Source organism: Phoenix dactylifera, chromosome 7 (genome assembly GCF_009389715.1).
Source record: "Phoenix dactylifera cultivar Barhee BC4 chromosome 7, palm_55x_up_171113_PBpolish2nd_filt_p, whole genome shotgun sequence".
NCBI lineage: Eukaryota > Viridiplantae > Streptophyta > Magnoliopsida > Arecales > Arecaceae > Phoenix > Phoenix dactylifera.
Window position 1 is genome coordinate 15,213,454 of NC_052398.1, and position 14,099 is coordinate 15,227,552.

Consider the following 14,099-nt stretch of genomic DNA (forward strand, 5'->3'; position numbering starts at 1 on the left):
ATTTTGCAGGGCCTCAAAAACCAGGCTCGACAATCCAAAGGACAATGGGTCGAAAACCTATACAATGTCCTGTGGGTTACCGGACTACGTTCCGCGTCCCCACCGGCGAGACTCCCTTCAACCTGACATATGGGACGGAGGCCGTCATTCCACTAGAGATTGGGCTCCCCTCTCCAAGAGTCGAGCACCACGATGCTAGCTCCAACTCTTCGCAGCTCAGAGGCAACCTCGACCTGATCGAGGAAACAAGGGAGGTCGCCCGAGTGCGTATGGCGAGGTTTATTCTTCTTCCCTAACCACGGTTGGGATGCCCTGATACCTCGGGATGATGGAGTACCTGCATGGACTCCCTAAAGATGTCCATGAGTTTATGGTGCGCTCTCCATCAACGAGCTCGGCTCATTCTCCTACCCTGGCCACGGTCAGGATGCCCCGAGACGTCGGGATGCCCCGGTTACCGGGAAGCTCGAGGCGTCGAGACATTAGTAGCGGTCCTCTCTGACCGGACGAGCTCGGCTCGTGCTCCATCGACTATTGAGTAGCGGTCCTCTCTGACCGGACGAGCTCGGCTCGTGCTCCATCGACTATTGAGTAGCGGTCCTCTGACCGGACGAGCTCGGCTCGTGCTCCATCGACTATTGAGTAGCGGTCCTCTCTGACCGGACGAGCTCGGCTCGTGCTCCATCGACTATTGAGTAGCGGTCCTCTGACCGGACGAGCTCGGCTCGTGCTCCATCGACTATTGAGTAGCGGTCCTCTCTGACCGGACGAGCTCGGCTCGTGCTCCATCGACTATTGAGTAGCGGTCCTCTCTGACCGGACGAGCTCGGCTCGTGCTCCATCGACTATTGAGTAGCGGTCCTCTGACCGGACGAGCTCGGCTCGTGCTCCATCGACTATTGAGTAGCGGTCCTCTCTGACCGGACGAGCTCGGCTCGTGCTCCATCGACTATTGAGTAGCGGTCCTCTGACCGGACGAGCTCGGCTCGTGCTCCATCGACTATTGAGTAGCGGTCCTCTCTGACCGGACGAGCTCGGCTCGTGCTCCATCGACTATTGAGTAGCGGTCCTCTGACCGGACGAGCTCGGCTCGTGCTCCATCGACTATTGAGTAGCGGTCCTCTCTGACCGGACGAGCTCGGCTCGTGCTCCATCGACTATTGAGTAGCGGTCCTCTGACCGGACGAGCTCGGCTCGTGCTCCATCGACTATTGAGTAGCGGTCCTCTCTGACCGGACGAGCTCGGCTCGTGCTCCTACCCCGACCTCGGCCGGGATGCCTCGAGACATCGAGATGCCCCGGTTCATCGGGATGCCCCGATACGTTGGGATGTTGTCTTTATTGGCCAAACAAGCTCGGCTCATTCTTTACCAGCTTCAACCAACGAGCTCGGCTCGTTCCTTCCTCTTCTGGATTTCTCTGCCGACGTCCTCGAAGAACGGAGTCCGAGCAGGGAGCGTCTTCAGTCGCCTCGGCGCAAGTACGCACGGTACAAGGTACCCGTTTATTTAATGTTTTTTACATTATCTATTCTGCTTCTGGATTTCTCTGTCGACGTCCTCGAAGAACGGAGTCCGAGCAGAGAAGCGTCTTCAGTCGCCTCGGCGCAAGGACGCATACGGTACAAGGTACCCATTTATTTAATGTTTTTTACATTATCTATTCCGCCTCTGGATTTCTCTGCCGACGTCCTCGAAGAACGGAGTCTGAGCAGGGAAGCGTCTTCAGTCGCCTCGGCGCAAGGACGCATACGGTACAAGGTACCCATTTATTTAATATTTTTTACATTATCTATTCTGCTTCTGGATTTCTCTGCCGACGTCCTCGAAGAACGGAGTCGAGCAGAGAAGCGTCTTCAGTCGCCTCGGCGCAAGGACGCATACGGTACAAGGTACCCATTTACTTAATATTTTTTACATTATCTATTCCGCCTCTGGATTTCTCTGCCGACGTCCTCGAAGAACGGAATCCGAGCAGAGAAGCGTCTTCAGTCGCCTCGGCGCAAGGACGCATACGGTACAAGGTACCCATTTACTTAATGTTTTTTACATTATCTATTCTGCTTTTGAATTTCTCTGCCGATGTCCTCAAGAACGGAGTCCGAGCAGAGAAGCGTCTTCAGCCGCCTCGGCGCAAGGACGCATATGGTACAAGGTACCCATTCATTTAATGCTTCTACATTGTCTTGGATTTTTCTCGGCCGATGTCCTCAAAGAACGGACGTCGAGCAGAGGAGCGTCTTCAATCGCCTCGGCGAAGGAGTGCTCATGACACCAGCATATCATACACTAATCCGGTGAATTTCCGTCACGAGTTGACGAGCATTCGACCCATTCGTTGGAAACGAATCTAGTCCGCCCCGGCAATGCGAGGGTCGAAGTTCACTAATTACGCAAAAATTTTAAGTCCTAGAGACCGCCTTAGGGCTCGGTCGAATTCTGGACTGAGCTCGGAAAGACTTTCCGAGCCCAAATCCTTGGTATAAGCACAAGCGTTGCTATACCACTGGTTGAAGGACCGAGCAATGGAGCTCGGCAAGCCAAACTTAAACTCAAACCCTGTGGCGGGTAAAGCTCAGGCCCTATCCTCGGAACCTAAAACAGATCGAGCAGAAGACGAGTTTTCGGAAGAGAATGTATATTCATTTCAGAAAGGCTCATAGGCTAAGTACAAAATTTGGGTTCGGCCCTTACAAGTACGGGAGGCCATCCCGACTTCACAAAACAAAACAGAATTACACTAAGACCCGAGCTCGACCACCTCGGCTTCGGCAGTGTCGGAGCGGCGGGCTCAGCAGTCGGGACCTCGACCTCAGCAGCGATGAGAGTAGCCTCGGGGGCGGCTTCGGTCGCCTCGGCCTCCGAAATATCTGCCTCCGCATCCGGCCTTTCGACCCCTGCTCCCGGTTGGAGCAAGTTCACGTCAAAATCCGGGAGGAGCCGCCGCAATTGATTGCGGAAATCCCGAAAGCCCTGGATCAGCCATTCACACCCTCCTCCTCCAGGAGGTCGCGGAACTCCTCCGACTCGCGAAAGAGCGCCACTGCGCTCTGGGCTTGCTCCCGAGCCTCGAGCTTCCGAGCCTCGTGGTAGGCGGCCTTCTTCTCAAGTGTTTTTATTTCCCGCTCAAGCTCCGAATGTCGGAGAACGGGCATTCCCCACCTCCTGCTCACGGGAGGCCATCGCCTGCTGATTTCGGCCAATCGAGCCTCAGCGGCGCGCAGCTCGGACCTCGCCAACGCATGCGCGCCCTTCTCCTCATCGAGCTCGACGGTAAGAGCTCGAATTCTTCCCTCAGATGCTCCGACTTTTCTTGGAGCACCTGTCGTTCGGCCTCAGAGGCCTGGTACTTCGCTTCGGAGGCCTGGTACTTTACCTCGGCGGCCGTGTACTCTCTGGGCCTCGTCATAGCCGCGCTGGCACCTCCGGGCTTTCTCCCGGTATTCTTGGACTAGGTGCATCAGTATCTCCGTCTCGTGCAAATGCTGTAAAAGAGACGAAAAGTATTAAGGCGCCACTGGTAGAAAATCTATACGGATTACACAAGTGGAAGATTTTACTTACCGGACAGCGTTGCAGGCGAGTGTAGTCCATGAAAGCATTATAGCTATGGACTGCATCATTGCCCGGTCAGCTGGGAGCAGCGCGACCCGGAATACCTCCAGCGCTACTCGAGGGTTCTCGAGGGCTGAATCTCCCTCGAACACCGACCAGGTGGGTGCAAGGGGCACCCGTCCCCCGAGCCCGATGGCCCGAAGGCCAGCATCGCTGGCCTAGGTAAAGCCGACCCCGAAGCTCCCTGATTGCCCCCCATCGGAGCTAGGGGGCTGAGGTCGGACGAGCGGCCGATCTGACCGCCTCAGAAACTATAGCGGGGCGTGCAAGCACGGGACCCGCTGAACTCCTCCCCTGGTCGGCACTGGAGCGTCCTGCCGACCAGGGACCTGTGCCAAGGGCGTCGGGCATGGGGGCGCCATCGGGCTCCTCTGGAGCCCGAACCCCCGGAGCCCGCGCCTCTCTCCGATCAGCCTCAGGGCACGCGGGCTGAGAAGGCCCCGCCTCGGAGTTGGCGGGGCGAGAAGGCCCGCCTCGGGATGCGCAGGGCGGGAAGGACCCGCCTCGGCCACCACTGCGCCGAGGGAGTCGAGGTTGCGAGACCTTCTGCTTCTTCCTCGGCTCCGCAGGCTTCCCCCGAGAGCTCAGCTGCCTCTTCTGGAAGCGGGCGTAAAGGACTTCGCTCTTGGTCACCATTTTTGCGATTCTGCAAAGATAAGCAAAATTAGAACATTAGAGACAATAAAGAAATAGAAGTTGCTGTAACTATCCTTACCCTGAGGACGTGCCAAGCTCAAGCCCGCGTTCACCAGGGCGTCCTGCTAATGAGGCCGTTCAGCAAAAATCCCGTCCCAAGGCTGCGGATGGTATCGAAGATCTCCTTGCTCACTGCGGAGAAAGCTGGGGGAAGCCTGTTGATTGATTGGTTGCCGGCCACCACCTGGGCAAACCCCCAGGACCGTCAGAGCCCGAAGAAGAATTTTCCTTCCAACCATGAATGGATGAGGGGCACCATGAAAAAGTGGCCGACCCACCCGGAGGGCGATGTAGACCACTCCCCGTCTCCCGGGTTCGACTTGAAAAAAAAGTCGCCGAAGACGTTGACAGAGTAGGAATCCCCTGTAGTAAAACAAGTAACAGGAAACCCATCACTGTCCTCCAAGCGTTCGAGTAAGTTGCGCCGGAACCAACTGGCATACCGCCAGCAACTCATTCAAAAGCTGTGGAGAGGAAATCGGAGGCCGGCCCAGAGTGACTCCGAGTGCACTCCGATCCGGCCTACCGGGGATCGTTACCCGATCCCTCGCCGGCGGTTCCAAACGGAACCGTGAAGGGGAAAACCACTCTTCGGTCATCCGACCTCCAGGACACTCATGTGGATATACTCGCTAGGCAAAGAACCCATTACAAGAGAGGAAAATCAAAAAGAAGGGGGACCTGGGAAAGATGCCGGGAGAAAAGGGACTTCGGTCTGAGGAAGGCTGGGAGAAAGGAAGCTGGAAGCAGAAAGCAATAGAGAGAGAACAGGGACCGGGGGAGAGTTTATATAGACCTCCCCAACGGCCTGGATCAGCAAAGAAAGCGCTGCATCTTGGTTAGATGATAACACGTGTCGGCCTAAGAGACAGAACGACGCATTTAATTAGGGCTAGCGCTTCGAACGTCGAAGCGCCCCATCGGATCGTGCGGAAAGGCGTCCGCAATCGAAGATCGTGCGGCCCCATCATGAGCCCACGACGCGAGGACGCTTCGCAAAAGGTGTTCCAATAATGAGGCTCTTCGGGAAAGAAGAGACGCCGCCTATTAAAGGCACCTCGAAGCGTTCGATAACTCAAAACGCGCAGTAAATCAAAATTTTCGGAATTCGTAATGACCCAATTAAAGCTACTTCCCGCGCTCCAGCTGATGGCCAACTGGAGCTCGGAAGTCGGGGGGTAGTGTTGGGGGAAGAACCCCAAGCCATACATTCACGGAGGCGCTCGGCCGAAGAGCACCAGCCGAAAGTTGCTCGGCCAAAGGTGCCGAACGGAGAGCTGCTCGACCAAAGATCGCCGACCAGAAAGCTGCTCGGCCAAAGGACCGACTAGGAAGGCGCTCGACTAGAAGGCGCCGACCAGAGTGCGCGCCAAGAGGTGCCCAACCAAAATAAGCTGCTCGGTTAGAAAGTGCCGACCAAGACAGCGCCGAGGCGCTCTGCTAGAAGGTGCTCGCCTAAAGGGCGCCGACCAGGAGTACTCGAAGCAGCCCCGCCACAGGGCGCCCCATTGGGCGACCAGCTCGGCTCGGCACCCTTGCCGAGCCGATGCCTTAACCAAATGTTCAACCCCCGCCTAAAGTCCAAGGGACTTGACAACTCCTACGGCTTGCGACCTGCCACTATCTCCAAGCCATCAAGGCATAAGATCTCCGCAGGCGTCGGCACGACCCGCCATTAATGCATGAGACTCCCTCAAGTCTCCGATGCACTCAGGCATTTAATGAACACGGCCCAAGACGATCTCCGGATCACTGAACCATCAGAGCGTATGGCTCTACCTGGCCACCGGTTCATTCGGTAATAAATGCACTTACCATCTACAGACCCAGGCCCGCTACGGCGGCGGTTCAACCACTCCAACATGTCCGATCGACGTGACAACTCCCTGATTCGGTCTGATCCGGTCCCGTTCTCCATTACGCCATTAATGGGCTAAATCGTGCCCAATTATTACAAACAGGACAAACCTCCTGTCACCTCCCAGGTAACCAAAATCCTCCTATAAAAGGAAACCTGGGGGGAAAAGGGAGGAGGAGAACAAAAAAACGGAAACAGATCCCGGGACTGAACCCGCCGGGGAAGCACAGACACAATTGAGGACATCATCCTCTTCGTCTTCTTTATCTTATCCGAATGTTCTTGCTGTCTTCTCCATATACTCTCTTCCTGCTCTCTCCACATACTGGCCCCTCTGACTTAGGCATCGGAGGGCCGGCGCCGGGGAGCCCGGCCACCGGCTTTCCTTGCAGGACTTGCACACCCCCGCAGCGGAGGACGCAGCCAGCCGGCACCGCCGTCCGCCTCCTGCAGCAGCGGAGCTCCTCCTTCCACGGCTTCACGGGGCCCCGGGTCAATTTCCAGCAACACTATGACATCAATTAGGTTTCTTTTTGAAATAAAAAAGCATAAGAATGGAATATTTTCACATACTTCCTTCCTTCCTTCATTAGAAGCGGACTAAGTTGAAATATGGTTACATCATCTATGTAAAGTAATTTTCACATAAAGCCTTAATACTGCCATTCTTTTATTGGCAAAAGCACCTATGGTGTAGAGTTGTTGGAAAAATTTATCCAGGGATATTTGTAGAATAACTATTCCAAATGGATAACTTGTGACCTTTAAGAGATTAATTGCAATATTACCGGTGTATTAGAAATTTTTGCTCCACCCATGTCCCCCTCCTCTCTCTCTCTCTCTACCTATGTCCCCCACCTCTCTCTCTCTCTCTCTATCTTCTGCGTGTGAACTGGAGCATTTGACTACTTTTTTTTTGGTACATCGGTAGCTCACATTAGTCTTGCGTGAGCTGCATCTGAGTCAAGGACAAATACTCCATAGAGGTGGGAAATATACAGAAATGAGTTTGAAATTCTCTAAGAATGGTGAGCAGTAATGAAGGCGACCCATCAGTAGCTCGGTTCGCCTTCCAGAACATATGCACACCTGATAGGCATCACACTCCTCAGCAGCCTCTGAATGCATCTAGAAGCAGTGATAGATACCCCGGCATCTCTTGAAGAATCCGTTCAATTACCTCCACTGAGTCACCCTCTAGGATGGTGCCCCCAGCCTCTAAAGCTGCCTCATATAGGAGACTCCTCCTATACGACTCTGAGTTTCGCCCAAGAATTGAAGTTTCTAGGTGCGCGCCTCCTGCTACAATAACCGAGCCTCATGGTCTCTAATCACAAGGCAACACCAATGCAACCTCCGCCAGCTGGTAGACTACATCAAAGTTCATCTTTAGGTGGCCAGAAGGTGGTGGGTCTAGGATGTGAGGACATACTAAGACTATAGCAACAGAGGGGGAGACCATATGTCCTAGCCAGCCCAGATGAAACAGTCAGAATAGCCTGAATGACTTCAATAGCTGACGAATAGCTCTATCCACACAACCTCAGAGGAACTTCTATCCTCGAAGACTCTGTCATTCCTATCCAGCAAATATGATAAGCTAGATACGCACTATAATACCCACCAGCAAAATTCGGAGCTGTATGGCGGACCTAATATGCAGAGTAAATCCTCCACGGACTTCAAGGACCTCGGCAAGTGAAAGGATGCCTCCCTCCAAATCTGAGCAGCCCGTGGACATGCAACAGGAGGGTTGACCGTCTCTCTACTCCGGAAATCCACATGATGGGGAGATCCTATCCCCTCCTCACCAACACTCTTAATCAGTAGGCATCTCTAGGCACTTCCAGATAAATAGAGAACCGAGGATAGACCTATATCTCAAATTCAGCCGGTGTCCAAACACTGAGCTCACACCACCATCGCCGCTGCACATCAGCTGAGCGAACCTGCCCTCCGATGGCTGCCCAAACAACTATTCGTCGAGGTCTCATGAGGGAGCATGATAGCAAGAATCCTCTCAGCAGCTAAGTCCCAAAGACCTCTCTGATCAGCCCTCATCCCATCTGCCCGTAGGAGAAATGAGATCACATAACTAAAGCCTGTTTGCTTCGCGAGTCATCCATCGTCGTAGCCGGCTCAATGAGTGCTCCTGCCCACTACCTGTCCTCAGCATGCCAACAAACTGACTATCACCACGTCCACTGATTGAGCCGTACGCCAATGTGTGTGAGAGATCTCCTCCATATGAATGAGCAATGCGCCAAGTGGAAGTTAACGAATGCCATATGCATCTATGCTTGGCCTCATAAGCGCTCCACAGGCTGTCCGGCTCTAAGATAAACCTAGCCTGCATCTTGCCGCGGTACTCTCCGCTCGCCACCAGAAGGTGATACTCAGACCCCCCTAAATGGACGACTGGCAGGCCACCTCGCATGCCATCAGGTAAATACCACCCTACATCCATCTGCTCCAGATGAAATCCCTAAATAATTACTCAGAGACCTCAGCGAAGATGATGGTACGGAGGTGTTCGCCAACATGTACATCGAAATCGAGCTCAGCCTGACCGAACCAAGGTGACTTTGCCATCATAGATAGAGGCTCCACCTGCTATCTCTCCAAACTACACCTAATGCCTAAACAACATCAGAACAATTACAATGTTGGGGCTGGCGCCTGTGACCGGAACCTCCAAATACTTTAATGTACCTCGAGGCTCGCCCAACTCAAGAATGCACTTTGGCCACTTAAAAGAACACTTTTGTTTGGTACTCCGAATGGGGATGGGGGTAAGCAGTATCATGTGGGCCTGGAATGGCAGCTTTGGCCCCATTCAGGTACAAAGGATCTAAACGCAAAGTGTGTTGGATTTATTTATGCCAGCTTTCTGACAAAGGACTGCGTACCAGCTGTACGGCTTGTTTTTTTGGACTGAATTGTTTGTATAGCATGGCATCTATCAGCATTTTCAGCAGTAGAAGTGGTGGTGCCAGCTGATATGGGTACTGCCTTCCGAAATCACAACAAAGGAGGGGTGGGGATGGCACGGAAGAATGGATCAGTGTATTCTTCAGTACTCAATTATTCCAAGTCAAATTTACTTGATTCAAACAAAGGCAAACCAGTCTTTAAAATAGCTCATCCATATGACCTTGTTGCATCAAGCTTATCAGGTAATATAAATGTATTCCTCGGATTGGTAGCATGATTGGCTTGCATATGATCGGTGCAAATCTTGGTTCACCTGCAAAATTTTTTTGTCAGTGACTGCCAACCTCATGTGAGCCTTAAAGTTGCAAAATATCCTGCAATTATAGTCGAGGTAACTGTAGTATTTTTGTTCTTCTTCCTTTTAGGGTTCGGTGGACTCTTTGACTCGTTTGTTCCATGTGCATGCAACGTTCTGGCCATTTTGAGAACTGAAATTAGGTTGCCAACAAGTTAAGCTACTTTTAAATAAATCTTTTTTTCTAAGGAGGAGTGAAGCTCCCTGTACTATAATGGCTAGTTGAATATGTAGTAGCACCATGCAGAATTTGAAACTAGAATCTCTTATCGCTAGTGTGAGGATCTACATGGGCTTAGTCTCACGTCGATTCTATAGTAGATAAAACTTGGGTACTTAAACAGAGGTGATGTATCCAAATAATACCTTTTGGCTAGCATTTTTAGATAAGGTCCTGGATTGTTATAATGATATCAGAGTAGATCCAACCCATGGTCCATATAAATCAAAAAAATGCAACATAGAGTCATTGGGATTTACCATAAGCCGATCGTGGTGTTTGTGATTGGATTTGTGGTCACTTATAATAATTTATATGAATTTAGACTCTTAACCTAGCGAGGCATGTCAAGGCTTAACTAGAGAGAGTATAATAGGACCTATATAAGAGGGTGTTTAATCCCATATTGGTTATGCACTCGGTAACTTTTGAATACTTATATACGACCAATGACCCAAATAATATCTCCGACTAGTTTTTTTGAATGAGGACCTAGATTGTGACAACTTAGTAGACACGTATAACTACCAAAACGAGTCTCATTCATTTCAATAAGTAAAATTTGACACGCAACATTATTATGATGCAGACACTATGAAAAGAAGTTGGCCACTGCTAATGCATCCATCAGATTACTCCAGCATAAGTTTTCCTTCAAGTGACTTGTTAGACATAACCCATTTACCCAAGGGGTTTAGGTTAGGTGGTCACTATGTGGCTTAAGTTCAAGTGTTTTGATTAAATTTTATAACTATAACTAAAAAAAAATTCATATTCAATAAGATGGGGCCTCGTCAGATGGTTTTAAATATGCCTTAACTGTTTTCTTTGTTGTTTTAGAGAAAAAGATGGGAGAACCTATCAGCATTTCACTAGCAGATAATTAAATAAGATAAGTAGGTTAAATCAATTAAAACAAAGAGATATGAAAGCGAACCACATTACAAGATGCATTAGAGCGAATTACAGAAGTACAATATAACAAGATACCCTTATTACTGCTTCATCAATAAAGCCTCCATCTTAGCTTTAAAAGCAAAACATTCAAATCTTTTTTTTTAATTTCCAAACTTTCCACCAAATGGCAGCAACAAACATGACTCAACCAGATATTAGATATCTTCTTTATTCTCTTGGTTCTCCAAGAACTCCACAAGAAAAGCAATGATCCAGGCCACCCATCTAATTTGATTTTGGATTATTCCAAATTTTTCTTGTAAAGGAGCATTCAAGAAATAGATAAATAGCAAACTACAATAGTTGTGGCACAAACGCAAACAAGGAGTAGCCTAGGACCTCTTCATCAAGTTGTCTGCTGTGATCAGAAGTCTACCTTTCGAAGGTAACCAAACAGACAATAGGTAGTGCATGCACCAATTCATCACTCAAGTTGTTAATAGTTTGCGAGTTGGGACTTGCCCTATTGATTACTCCTCTCTGCCTAGCGAAATAAGGTTATGCGTTCGATTCTAGGATAATGCATTCTAAAAAATTTGGACCCAGATAATTATAGTGTCGGTGGGTCTCCCTCCCTTCTCTCTCTATCTCAAAAAAAAAAAAAAAAACATTGTAATTAATTGGAATAAGAATTACCTCTAATGTGTACATTCTCTAAGCTTATCTTCATGTAACTTCCTTTGAAATGAGGGGTTCCAACTAATAGCCTATCCAACAAAGCAGACTCCATGGTGCCTTCTTCATCCACCATCAAACCAAAAAGAAAAAAAGGGGAACAATACACCTAGAGGCACATTTCTTAGCCATCTATCAAACCAAAACTTGATGATTAACTTACAATTGCCATGCAAGAATAAAGTTCTGCAGCAGAAACTTTCTCTGACTTCAAGGACATCCTCCAAGAAGCAAGACGCCTTGTGGCTGGTTGCCAGTACAATGGCATCCTTCACCTTTAATGCAGTTTCTGACTTTGAATGTTTTCAATTAAAATGTGAGGATCCGTTCGGGCATGTGTTTAGTCCCACATCGGTTATTCGCTGGGTAGATCTTGGGTACTTATACAGGATCAAAAAAATCCAAATACATACCTTCCGGCTAGCCATTTTGGGTGAGGTCTTGGGTTGTTACAAATGGTATCAGAGCGAACCCGGCCTATAACCTATGTAGACTAGGGGACACTGCAGTACAGATCCATTGGGGCTGACCACGGGCCAATCGTGGTGTTTGTGATTAGATTTGAATAGATTTGAACCCTTAGCCTGACGAGGACGTCAGGGCTTGAACGGGGGAGTATGTGAGGATCCATGCGGGCGTGTATTTAGTCCCACATCGGTTATTCGCTGGATAGATTTTGGGTACTTATACAGGATCAAAGAATCCAAATAATACCTTCCGGCTAGCCATTTTGGATGAGGTCTTAGGTTGTTACATAAGATCAGAATCTTTAATGAATTTCCATTACCATTTTCCCATAAGCACAATATTCAAATCTCGGATATTTTTAATATCTAAGCCACCTTAATGCTTTGGTTTGCAAACTTGTTTCCAATAAATTTTCTTAAGTTGGAGCCTTTCCAAAATAATAATCTTTGGATTTTATCAATTTTATCAATAACATGACGAATCAAGAAGAAAACAGACATAAGACAAATCAGTAAATTGGAGAAAACATAATTAACCATAATCAATCTTCCATCAATCCTCAGAATTTTAGAAGACTATCCAGAAAGCCTTTTTCCAACCTTATCTATCGAAGCCACTGAATCTAGCATTAAAGGACAACCAGGTCTTGGCAGTAAAACCCAAATATTTATCAAGAAAAACTAGCTGCTCACAATTCAAGTGATTTGCTAGAATTAAGCTAAAATCTCGATCCCTTTCAAAGTAGTTTAATCCAAATTTTGAAAAGTTAATCTTGAGGCTATATATTAATTCAAAGAGGTATGATATACATCTGAAATTACAAATGATTCCAACTTGGTTTTCAGAAAAATAATTATCAGTAAATTGCAAGCAAGTAACCTAAAGATCAGAAGAAGGACCAATACTAGCTAGGAAGTTATTGTTGTTGTTTTAAATTAAGTAGAATTCTAAGTAAAGCATGTGAGGACCCGTGTGGGCGTGTGTTTAGTCCTATATCAGTTATTCGCTAGGTAGATCTTAGCCTCTTAGGTACTTATACAGGATCAAGAAACCCAAATAATACCTTATGGCTAGCCATTTTGGGTGAGGTCCTGGATTGTTACAAATGGTATCAGAGCGGACCCGACCCATAACCTATGTGGATTAGGGAACACTGCAGCACTGATCCATTGGGGCTGACCACGGTCGATCGTAGTGTTTGTGATTAGATTTGAATAGATTTGAACCCTTAGCCTGACGAGGACGTCAGGGCTTGAACGAGGAAAATATGTGAGGACCCGTGTGGGCGTGTGTTTAGTCCAATATCAGATATCGCTGGGTAAATCTTGAGTACTTATATAGGATCAAGGAACCCAAATAATACCTTCTGGCTAGTCATTTTGGTGAGGTCCTGGGTTGTTACAAAGCATTAGTCACCAAAACATATAAAAGTGGAGAGAGGGGATAGCCTTGTGCAATTCTTGTTTTAACTTTATCGAACTGCTCCATTTTTTTAATTTTGAATTGCATCTTTTGTATGACAAACATACTCTTTTTTGGACCAATAGATCGATTTAGTTCCAAACCCCTAATGACGAAGTTAAAAAAGAAAATATCGATCCAACGTATCAAATGCCTTTTCAAAAAATCAAGTTTGACTAGAATACTCTCTTGATTGATCCTAGAATACCTAGAGATAACTTCCTGAAAAATTACAAAACCATCCAAGATAAATCTTCCTTAAATTGGGGACGCAGAGCTAATCACTAGATCATTCAAAGCCAATTAGTTAATACCTTTGAGAAATTTTGTGGACATATCTAATGAGACAGATGGGTCTAAATTCATTGACTTTGGAGGCACCATCATATTTGGGAATCAGGGTGATAAAAGAGAAATTCAAAGCCTTCAGAGAAAAAAATACCACTACGAAGATTATTATGATACATCATCCTTAAATTCTTCCAAGAAATGCTGAAAAGAAATTAATTGGAAATCTCTTGGGACCTGGAGTTCTGTCAGCACCACTTCAAGCACAGCTTCCCTGAGTTAAAGTTGGAAGAACATATATTACTTCCAACTAGATATGTCAGACCTTGGTTCTGGCTATAAACTTGACCAATAAATGCGATAACAAAAACTTCACTTCCTACCAAAAAAATCTTGTAAAACTTCTGAAGTTCATGATGAATAGCATTGGGATCAGAGGACAAAATATCATCCATATCAAGACAATCAGTTAACTTCTACTCCTTGCATTGGCAAATCTGGGAAATGGTCAGGTATGTTTTTATCACCTTCTTTTAACTAGTCAGTTCTGTTTTGGATCAATTTTTGGCCTAA